A 12142-nucleotide genomic window follows, 5' to 3' on the forward strand; every position below is an offset into this window, starting at 1 on the left:
ATCTGATGACGGTTGTCATTGATCAAGAAGGAAATCCAAAAGGAACTCGAGTTTTTGGTGCGATCGCTCGGGAATTGAGACTTATGAATTTCACTAAAAGAGTCTCATGAGCTCCTGAGGTATTAAAAATACTAGTAGTAGAGACTATGATATAGTAGGGTATCAGAATATAGATCAATTAGTAGATTGTGTCTAACGCATATACATGAAAAAAAAGAATAATTAGATAATAATAAGAATAAGAATTCGAATCTTAATAAAAGGAAGGGTTCGAATAGCATATACTAATATTACCGAAAACTTTGTGAAAATACTTCTACGAGAAGGTTTTATTGAAAACGTTCGAAAACCATAGGGAAAGTAACAAATCTTTCTTGGCACGTGCCCCTGCTCCTGGTCTTCGAACTAGTCATTAATGGTCGGCAACATAGGTACCCTTTTTCGGTATGCATTGCGAACACTTTCATTTTTAGCGTCTCATCTTCTCTAGAGAAGCTCAAATCGAACGGAAAGAGCAGATGGTCCAACTACAGAACTTCTTTTTCATTACTTCCATGGTCGTGCCCCGTGGCACGGCAGCACCCATACTATTGAAATGGTTCATCAGTAGAGATGTTCCCACTGGTGCCTCTTCTCCCAATGGTACTATAATTCCTATTCCTATCCCTTTATTCCCTTTTTGGTCTATCTACATTTAAGGAAATTCATATGCTCCATGGACAGAGCAAAAAGTGGAGTGTTGGTTAAAGCAAGCCGCCCTATTCTATTACCAGACAAAATGGAGAGAAGCTCATCCGCTAGAAATGCTTTATTTCGTTTCGTTCCCGTTCTTCATTTCCTTATTATCGAATCCATGGGGGACTTGTCATATTTAGAATCTTTCTGCGGTCTGTTCTGTTTACAATTCTTTCGTACTCTCTTATCTTTACCACGCGATAGGTCAGCGAAGCGTGAGCGGGCGCTCCGAAGTAAAGGCCAAACACTTCGGCCTAAGGGGAATGAGCAACAAAATGACAAGATGAGGTGCCCCGGGCACCCCCATATAGAAAGAAGGGTCGAAGGTTTTGGGCCTGTAGCTTTCCCCGCCCCCCCCTCGTCGAGTGGTGCTTGTTTGGGGGGTGTGCCACTAGAAAGCGGGCTTGAAGCTCTCGCCTTACCAACGAGTCGACTGCTGATGGCTGTTGGTCACGACTACTACAAAAAACTGAAGATGAATCTTTCTATTTCACATGGAGGAGTGTGCATCTTTATGTTGGGTGTTCTTCTGTCGTGCAACCCGATGGCTTATGTGCGACCTGTGGCCCACGCCTCCTATTCTATTTGTTCAGGGCGGGCGGCGTGAACTCTGATTCCCGGGTATTCAATCCCACCGCTGAGATGCTCAGTTGACTCCTTAACCTTGATAGGAAGATGGCTTATTCCAAAATTCGTGCATAAGGGTAAGGAACTTTGGATGAATTAATGCGAATGGGTGTAAGCCTCGCTGCTCGGAAACACCCAGTGCTGACCACACTGAGAGACACGAAAGCGCAGGTAATGCCAGTTGGCAAAGTGGCGTTAAGCATCCCTAGCGGTACGCAAAGAGAGGTCGTGATGATATCATCTACGTCAGTACTGCTCCTCGTGGAGTAGATCCCGCATCCAACCAACCCTTTTTTGACCAAGGAACGAGAGAATTCCCACTACCGCTGGCAGGCCATCCGGGCCGTGAGCGCGGTGGGAACGGGCTTCCCAAAAAGCGAGCCCCGGCCCGGGTCAGCATAGAATGGGGGGGACGGCCCTAATGTTGTGTTGGCCGGGTTGCGGGCGGATAAAAGCGGACGTGGGGACTCGAGTCGGGGCACAGCATAACTAAGAGAGCCATTCCATTTAGGGCGAGACAGAATGGGCGGGCACAAGTGGTCTGGTGTCCGAGCCGATTGGTCAGACGACGACTACTGCACATATTAGATTCTATTAGCCGCCTATCCCGGAATGGACTGGGATGGAATAGAAAGAACGCGAAGCAGCAAGCAAGGGATGAGCGCTTTGTTGCTAAAGCGCATACGTTTTCTTGCTGGGTCGGTTTGTTTTTGGGGCGTGGGGCAATAAGCTTGCTTCTTCACAAGGTTATCCCCGCCCCCTTTCCTGTCCGTCCCGATCGGAAGCAGTTGGGTCTCCCCATCTCTCCTCAACTTCCCCGGTCTTCGGCCCGAGCTGTATGAGGCAGAAACTCGTCCCACGTACGGTTCGGAGGCCGAGCCCCACCCCTGCAATAATGGTGCGGCTTAGGTCAACTAATACGAATAAGATACAGTTCACTCAACGATTGCCCTTGGGTCCCGAACTCCATATGGGGAAGGAACATTGTTGTTTGCGAGGTCTCGATCATTTACATGGACCCACTTCTCATTCCATTTGTGGGAATTTGATGATTTATAAACCGTCCCCAACGAGCGAAAGGTTCATGTTTGAACATGATGAATCACTTCGTGCCGACCTGTTGCCCATAAACTTTCCTGCCTCATATGAGAATGGAAAACTGGAAGATTTTCTGCATCGGTGGATGAAGAATCACGAACATAAGAATTTCTGGTTTAGCATGTTCCCAGAAAGAAGATACTTCTTTTCCATTCAAGAAACGAGGAGCACGACTGAAGTGGCTATACATACAAATCCATTTACGGATCTATATGCTCCGATTGGAACTGAAAGTTCCAGAACTGGCGGCTGGTATACCACCACAATTAAATTGCCTTTTATTTTTAGTATTCGGATAGGATTTCTGTTGGCTTCATCGGGAGGCTCGCGTAGTTTGTTACGTCAACTCCTAAAGGATAAGTTGCATTGGAATCGAGAAAGTTTCGTTCATAATTGCATAAAAGGAGTAAAAATAGTGGCTGCGGCGCGTCGAGGGTCAACCTTTGATATCGAATAACCTTTCGAGCCTTCCCCAATGGATCTCTATACTCCTTTGAAACCAATAGAAGTTCACTGACCATCCCTATCAAACATAACCCAAGGTAGGACCAAGAGGAGAAGAATAGGACTCTTGCTAGTATCATAACCTCTCGATGGGAGAATGAAACCATTAGATTAGTGGAAAGAAGAAAGAATGGGAAGAAACCAGCCAACTTACCAAGAGGAAGAAATGATGACCACTTTTTGTATTATCTCGAAAGTTTTCATTGGATCTAGAAGTAATCACAACGTCACTTTTCTTAGGAGATTTCATGGTAGTTTTTGGAAACTTATTGATTAATGAGGTCAAGAGACTCTATAATTCGAATGATATGTGGAGAGAGCGGGGCGTCTTACCCGCATCAATCGATACCATGGTGTCGCATATACACGAAGGTTATTCTTCATTTCATCCCAAATTGGTATACAAAACCTATAAATATGGTAGGGGTGGTATGACTTTGCAGGAACATTTCACTCTGGAAAGGCAAGATGAGCTTGGCTATTTAAGTGCCAGGCGCCCACTCATCAATGCTGGTGATTGGCCTTGTATGGCTACGCCATCTCTTCCAATAGATGTACTACTTTTGAAAGCGTTAGCTAATATCTTAATGTGGGAGTTTCTAGTGATAAGAAACAATCTTCCGTCTAGATTATTTTATTATAATGAAATGTTGGATTACCACCAAAGGTTCTGGCATGGTCAAAGTGGTGTAGAGAAAATAGTCTGTGTGGATTTCAGTCATAGTATCCGGTATGTTTCTACTCCACGTCTATGGAATACCTTAAAGTGTCTACACAATCTGGGTGTGATTTCCCACATCTTAAAGGAATTTCTATCTCTCCCGATATATAATGCTGCCACTAACCTCCAAATTCCTCATTCGAATTGTATACCATTGATAGGTGAATTGAGCGACGTGCTCCTACATCTCTTTTTGCAACATCAATTCGATAGGGAGGTCCTAAGCCAGTATGAAGGTGTTCTTTATACAAGATGGGACACCAATGTCCTTCTAGCTTCAACACGCTATGATTCATATCAGCTTGACCGTCCTCAAATTCTGGACATCTTAAGGCACGTAAATCTAAGTGGATTTATTTCCGTGATCGAACGTGGTGGCGGGGGCATGCACGTGAACCCTGAGAAATCTCAGATATTCCTCAGTGCAGATGGTGATGTTAGTATCCCTCAACTAAGCGAAGGTGAGACTGACTATGATAGTGAATGATTCCGGGGAATTGGATAGAGTAACCTATTCATAATAATGATGAGTATCCCCGGGGGCATGTCCTACTTTGTGAAGTAAGGTTCAAAGAAAGGGAGAGAAGAGATAGATGGATCTGAACCTGGAATCAAAGGGATCTGCGAAAGGGATTTTGAAGAATCTTATGTCCTTGAGAAAAGTAAAAAAGATAGGAAAGGGAAGTAATGTCAAACCTGAAAAATAATATGGCATGAGAGATTGAATATAGGGAGGAATGAATCGGGCATCAAGTAAACTAAGGCATCAAGGAAAGTAAGACTTGAGGATGGAAGGGAGGAAGGAACCAATAAGCCACCGTCAGTGTACCAGTCATTGGGACAGGTGCCGTGTGTTCGGTCTACCTGCCTTTAGTACGACCCGGATGAAAAGATGCTGACTTTTCTTAAAGGTTAGGCCAAATGATTCTAAGCTTGAGGACCCATTCTATCCGGGCCTAAATGCTGGAGTTTCAGAATTCACTCTACTTCTTACTGACTTTCGCCGAATATATCCTATGTGCTTAACACATTGACGTCGGCGGCTAAGCTTTCTTTCTAATGGTGAGCCGGGGATCTAATAGTCCACTTCACCCTATCAAACTTGACCTCGATATAGGTTGCTTTTTGATGACTAGTTAATAGAATAGACGGTATCTATTATTTTCTACCTCCTCTACCTAGATCTCCTTTTCCTAAGGAGGGAGAGAAGACGGTTCTCCGGGACGGAAGACATCTCTCACTCGTACATATATGGATGGGTTTTCTACCTCAGAAAGGGATGAAATTGAGCAGCAGAGATTGCTAAAATAGCAAAGGGGATCCAGATTATTTCAGAACTCCAACTGAATGATGCTATACTCGAATCTGATTCTGCTGCAGCTTGACAAGGACCTGTGAAAATGCTGATATCTCGAATCCCTATCTTATTAAAATGGGGTAGCTTTACTGAAGTACTGCAAGAAAAGTATGGAAAAAAGCATAGTCGGTACTTCTTAATGCGGTACGTAAGCTGGTTATCCTGACTAACAATCATGCCTTGCTTGGATTTAGGGATTAGGAATTCTTATTGGGAAAGAGATTGGATTGGCATTCAAGTAGGAGTAGATCCTATTGGTCCAAAGTAGGCATTCTTGTATCAATTAAAGTAGCTATCTTCATGAAATAAGCGCTAAGATTCTAGTTCAAAGATAGGAGCATTAAGCTCTAAATCCAGTCAGTCCAGCTGGAAGTTTCACTAACTACTTAGGGAACTAGGGACCAGACCAGAGTTATGATTGGTGTATTCCATTCCTACCGTAATTGAGACTTGCCCTCGCTCGCGGGTGATTCCTTATAGCTTGATCCATGTGATGGCTGTTCTCTGCAATGAACCACAACATGTCCATGGACTTCACAGAGAATTGAGTGAATGCACTAAAAACCAAGAAATGACATAGCGAGAACTGAGCAGCTCGAAAAGCTCGGACTTCGTATACATAAAGTAGAACTAAAAGCAGATGAGTAGAGATTGAATCGAGCATAGAAATAAGAGAGTTTTGCTTAGCACTGTTCGGTTCGTCTTTCTTTACAAGTCAATCTATGCATAATTCTATTTCTTGCAGCGCTGAATCCGCTTTTGAAATACAGATCAGGGGCGGTATTCTTATTCTTTGGCTCGCCACTTATGAAACAAAACTAGATATTTCTTATTATTTTCTTAGAGCTGAGCTCCGCATGCGGTTCGATTAAGATGCGACAAAACCTTATCCATTAGTCTTGGCGATGCCAGGGATGGAGGGAGTCATCAGTCGCACAAGCTTATTGCTAAAGCCAAGACAGGACATAATAGCTTCTAAGTAATGCCATTGTACCCGCTTTCATCATGCCCAACTCAAAAACCATTTATCCCATACTTCTTCTTTTCTTGTTCCTTCGTATGAATAACAGGAATCCCAGTTCGGATAGTTGACCAACATTATGATTGTGTATGAACTAGGGCTTTGGCTCAACACCTATTGTCTTTCTTGCCCATCCTTTTGTGGTATCGAAGCTGTTCATTGAGATCCATAGGTTCACATTACAACCCACCAATAGTCGATTCCAGAGTGGAAGGCGAAAAAGATAGGACGGGGACCCTTCGGAAGAAGGTATATGCTCGTAGTATCTAGAAAATATTCATGGTTGCAAGAGCGAGGTTAGTCATCCTCACCATCACCATCAAATACCGGTACTCGCTTTTTCTACAAGCTTGATTTACGAACTCGACCTTTCACAGGAAGGAAGTTCCGTATACCATCAACGGAGTCAAACCGCTAGAGGGTCACATATATCTATATACTAGTTCCGATCATACCAGTACTTACTTCCGTGGAGATACGAGAAAGGGGGAGAAGATGCGATTATGTATCATAAATACTAAGGCCAGACAGACTAAAAGGGGCTTTTGGATACGAAGAAGGTTTTCACGTCTTGCTTTGGGTGGTATGCTTCCTCACTGTTGCTATTCTGCCCTTTCCCGGTAGTCAACCACCAACGAACGCAAGGAGATCTGGACCTGCATGTAATGTTTTTTCTAAAGCAGCTTCCTTACATCAACATGGGATTGAAAAAGGGAGGGAATTGAAAAAGGCGACTCCTCCTTAGTAGGAATAGTAGCTGAGGCTGCTTCAACTCATAACGAAGCTATTCCAGCACATAAGTCCGGGATGATCTGAGGTCGCTGGTCTCACATGGAAGATATATGAGCCTCCGCTGGATAAACACCAGAACTGGTATCGGCTTCTTTTGTTCGTAACGAACAAGCAACGGATTGGGGATTGCCAATAGAAAAAGATACAACCAACCAACAGCTTTTGGAAACCAGGATCACCCCCATTGTAAAGAGAACACGACACCCCTTTCCGTAGGGGCTCGCAAAGGTATTATACTGGATGTGCGCAGAGAGCTAATGAAACCCCATTCCTTTTTCTCTATACTCAAGGATCTGCTATAGCTTGCTTTTCCAAGAGTATTGTATTGACCTGATTCCCCAGGAAAGAGTTGATGGCATCTCAACGCAAGAAGGTAGAGAAGAATCCCTAGCGAAGATGTGCCGAGAGCGAGAAAGCATGTCTTCCCCGAGATTATTTATTCCTCTTATTTCTTATATGAATAACTGAAATCAATCCTCACTTGTATTAACTTCATGAGTGAAGAGATATAGAAACCCTCAATACCAGCACTGCTCCTATCAAAATCAAATAATTGGATTTGTTTCCCCACTTCCTCCACGGGATTCGTACATCGGATGAGGATTCCTACAACGGTACAACGGATCAATCCATTCAAATCAACGAAACCATTAGGTACGCCCCGGGATCTACTCTATTTTTAGATTTGCTAATGCCGAGATCCAATGCGAAAGCAAAGCGAAGGTTGTTATTCAATAGTTGTTGCCGGTAAAGGAACATCGGAACGGGTATCTTTAGCAAAGCAATTTGGATTGGTTGAATCGTATTGAGTTCCGGTCTCTTATAGGGTCTTTCTTTGTCCTACTTATAGTATCTTTCCTCCAGCCTATCGAAACTCGTGTTTTTATTAACCAACAACACATGCACTTTGTTAGAACTAAAGAAAAGGTTATTCAATCCACTAGTGCAACTGAATTGAAGGAATTACCTATTCTGAACCTCCACAAGAAAGAGCTCATAACCACTGCTTGTGAAGAGTTCTCCTCAACTGAAGGAGCACTACTTTTACTATCAGTCTAGTCTCTCGAGGGCACTCTTTCGATCTCGAACAAACTTACTTCTCCGGAAGAGAGATATTCAGAAAACCCGATTTCCAGTCCTGTCTTAAGAACCCGACTCCAAAGAAAGAAAAAAGAAAAGCGGACTAAAAGAGAACAACAAAAGAGAGATCACTTTCGACGATTGAACAACACTTTGATATCCAGATTGGAACTGGACTTGAACCTTCATATCCAGATTTCACTCCACTTTCACTTTCATATTAGGAACGTCGACTTGCACTTTCAATAGTGAATTATTCACTTTCCGGAATTGGCTCGTATTCACATAGGCCAAGAAAGACGAATAAGACCTTGAACTCCCTATTTCACGTATAATCGAGAGACTCATAATATCAGTGCCTTGGGTAAATGCCTACCAAAGGGAGAAGATTACCGAACTTTTTTCTGTCTTCTTCGCTTCCTAAAATATTTAGGGAACAGGCTGGCTTTCATGTTCATAAGTTCTCTTTGTCACATACATCCATCGCTTTCGTCTTTCTTGGCTTACTCAGGTGATCTAATTAATGGGCAAGCCCCACTCAAAGCAATTCAGTCCCGGAGCTCTTTCTTCTAAATGCAGATTCAATAGCACCGGTGACAAAAGCAAAGGATATTCAATCCAGTCGTCGTCTTGTGGGCCTGCTTCTTTCCGTTCTTTCTCTTCTTTTGCAGAGGTGTGTGTTGTGCCACGCATACAAATTGTTTTTTTAGCCAAAGGGTGACTTTACCACTCGCTTTTGGTTCCAATGGATATGGGTTAGATGGATGGAGTCTTCCTTATTGAAGTGGGCAAGGCAAGCAGCTCCTCTCGAATAGGCTGATCGGCGATACGTGATTTTTGAATAAAAGCTAGACGACTCAGCCCTCTTCTCATCTCAAAGCTCGACCTCTGCCACTACTACTGCTTCCCTAGCCAAGCCATACTTCTCATTCTTTGCTTGAATCCATCAAAAAACAAATTCCGTCGAGTTTCCTTGCATGGGTTGATTGACCTTGAAGTCCATATATAGATTCCCGTAGTTCATCTCAACTTGACAAACCATTGAGAATGGAACAAATAGGGGAGATGGAATTCTTCTATATTGTCTTTCAACCCCTGCTCTTGCCTTGGCTTCGCCTTCCACCTTCAGCTAAGCACCTAACCCGTGGGACGGGACCTTCGGTCTAGCCTTTGTTCGGGTATGGGACCGACCTAGGATTCTTCCATCCGAGTGAGTACCGCCCTTCTGATTTGGTTTGAGTACGGGACCGACCTTCTCTTTTGTTTGTAATTGGGCTTGCCCGAAACAAAGGAACTTTGGTGTGAGAACCCACCCGAGTTGGTAACCCGACATTTTCACCTACGATTTCTCCCTCGTCTTCTTTGCCTAGCCTTTAGCTTCTTTCTTGTCTGATCTTAGATTTCACTGTTAGGAAATAGGGCATTACCTGTCACTCTGCCTTTCTAAGAAGGCCTTTCGCTTAGTTGTCCTTTCTACTAGAACTTCCCTTTAGCAGTTCTGGAACATCTATAGTATGTTTGAATGTCGGAAATTTTTCTATATTCTCTTCCTCCTCGTCCATTAGTTCAGTTCCTTTCCTTAGTGAAACCTGACCCCCTCCATCTTTCGAGAACAACAAGAGGGCATTCTCAAGCAGGCGTATTCTTCTTCACTTCCTAAGAAGGCATTTTCTTGCTAACAAGCCATTCTGGCGAACAAAAGAGCTACTTCTATCAAAGAGGAGCAAAGGCTAAGCGGAACTCCTCCCTTCGTGTCTTCTTCCTTTCCAAGCTTGTCGCGGGGAATCTAGGCTCTTTTTCAGCCCCTAAGGACTGCTACTTTGATGAATGAGGCCTGACGGTCTTAATTCCTAATGCTACTCCTACTGCTATTGCTATTGTTACTGCTTTTGGGAATTGGCATCTTTCTTCATAGGGGCCTAGCCAAGGAAAGCTTTCCCATTAAATGAATGTGCTTGCGTACTCTTCGATTCCTGCGGGAAGTGTGGGACTAATTGAATTTCATTCTTGTCCGCTAAGAGAATTATTCTTCCTTATAGCTTGCATTCGATGCATCCACCGTACTAAGAGCTCCTTCTTGAAGAACCGATTCTGTAACAACCCCAAAGGAGAATCTATCTAAATAAACCTAAATAAAACTCCCATTATGATTTGAGATTGCCTTGCCATTGCGCCCCTTGCCTTTCTTACTGGATTTCCAGTTGATGGGGACGGCTTGGCAAAGAAGCTTGTGTTGGAAGAGAAGTGGAAAACTAAGCTGTTCGGGCTTAACTTAAACCTGATTGCCCTAGTAGGAGTCAGAATAAGGTTGAGGCTTGAAGACAAGCAACTAACATCTCGGATCTTGCCATTGCCAGGAGCATGGATGCCCAGAATGCCCTCAGTCTATGTATGTCTATATAGGCTTTAAGGAAAAAGGCAAGTAAGCCGTAAGCCACAAATCAAGGCTTTTAAGGACCTTCGACAGCTTATAAATAAGCTAATAACAGATCTTTTGCGTCTTTCGAGATGCGAAGAGAAGTAAGAAGGTTTACTATTGGGATAACGAAGATATGACCATATTTTAGATCGATTTTCAACAGACGAGATCGGATAGTAGAATAGAGAGAAGGATTTGCTGCTTTCTTAAAATGATAGAGAGTCAGGAGAGGGTCTATGTTAATAGAGCTCTTTAGATAGGGAGAGGAAAGACATAACTAGACTGCGGAAAGAATAGAATCTTTTACCGCTACATCCGCTTGAGAAGAAAACTCAGCAAAGGAGATTCCTATCCTTTCTCTAGTTGAAGACTAATCTGGATATTCCCGACGATGCTTGACTTCGAGTTCTTGGAGTGACAGCTTTCTTTGTAAACAAGGGTCCCTTACTCTATTACTTTTCCACTTCATTGATCTGAAAGAAGTGACAGAAGAAAGCTACGGGCATATACCCCTGCCCCGGGGGAACAGGTGCCACCTCAACAGCTATATTCTAAATCGTTAAGCCTCGCAACCCTTTCCTTTGTATCGGACCTTTCCCGCTTTCCTTCCTCACTCAAACTTCAAAAAGTCCTTCCATGAATCTAGGGAAGGAAAACCACCTCTGACTTCACCAAGTCTCCCTTTCTTTGGTCGAAGGCTTCAGGTCAAGATCCTTTTTCCTATCTATTGAAGATGCAAAGAGAGATGCTTCTTCCTCTTCAAGTTGGAAGTGCAAGAAGAAATGCGGTAAATAGGAGTTCCATCTACCACGCACTCGCCCCACACTCCTGCTAACTTCAGCATCCATAGTCAGCTAGGAGGAAGGTGCCGGGGACACTATGAACACACATGTACTTGGTTGACTTCACGTCCCGTCTCACAACCGGGTAAGATCAAATAAACAAACAACTTGCTTGCCCAATCCCTATTGAGAGGATTTCTTGAGCTTGAACTTCCTTTTGTAGCTCCGCTCACAAGAACTTCTTTTCATCCGCAATGAAGCTTATACCACCACTTGGTCAGTAAGGCCTGATTCAAAAAAAGATCAATCACCCCCTTCCCTACTTCAATGGAAAAGGGGGAATCGCCCTTTCACAGCCGCCCCTCCACAAAATTTATACCTATCCTTTTGCCTAAGATGATCACGAACGAAGACAGAGAATTGCGTAGATAGGAGGAGGAAACAAACCAACCCGAAAAAACAAACAAAAGGGAATGAGAGAAATGATCGAAACGATTGAGGAAATAAAGAGAATGGCGGCCCCTTTCCTTTCGCCTAGGGGGCATCGTCGTCGGGGACAGGCTTCGAGGGTTCTTCCATATCTAGATATAGAGATAGATGATGATAGAGATCTAGATCTTTCTATAGATAGATCCTTTGAGAAATTTCTATTGATCCGCTTTCAAGATCTATGAACAAGAGAGATCCAAAAAATCTCCATGTAAAAAAGAGAGATGAATAGATAGGGCTGAGCCGATAGCAGGACTGGGTACGATGATGGGGCGAGAGAGGGAAAAAACCTTCGGGATGGATCGGGAAAAGTGACCTCTGGCTCAGCCCACGACTTCCTTCCCTTCGCATAGCTCAGGTGACTCCCTTCCCCCTTTTTTCCCAGAATGAATTAGCCCGACACGATGAATCCTGCCCTCCTGTATTTCTTTCTCATTGAATGAACCACTGTCTGGGACGCCCCTATGCCTATGAATTCAATGATTTAAGGGCCCCGGGAGGAAACTTCGGAAAGAAA

The 12142-nt window shown here is 43.7% G+C and overlaps 1 pseudogene; it reads left to right on the plus strand.

Annotated features, from left to right (window-relative positions):
* Positions 1-518: 518 nt before the first annotated feature.
* LOC123123068 (cytochrome c biogenesis CcmF C-terminal-like mitochondrial protein) lies at positions 519-2932 on the plus strand (annotated as a pseudogene).
* The last annotated feature ends 9210 nt before the right edge of the window (positions 2933-12142 follow it).

The sequence above is a fragment of the Triticum aestivum genome, chromosome 1B, assembly GCF_018294505.1.
Source record: "Triticum aestivum cultivar Chinese Spring chromosome 1B, IWGSC CS RefSeq v2.1, whole genome shotgun sequence".
Lineage (NCBI taxonomy): Eukaryota > Viridiplantae > Streptophyta > Magnoliopsida > Poales > Poaceae > Triticum > Triticum aestivum.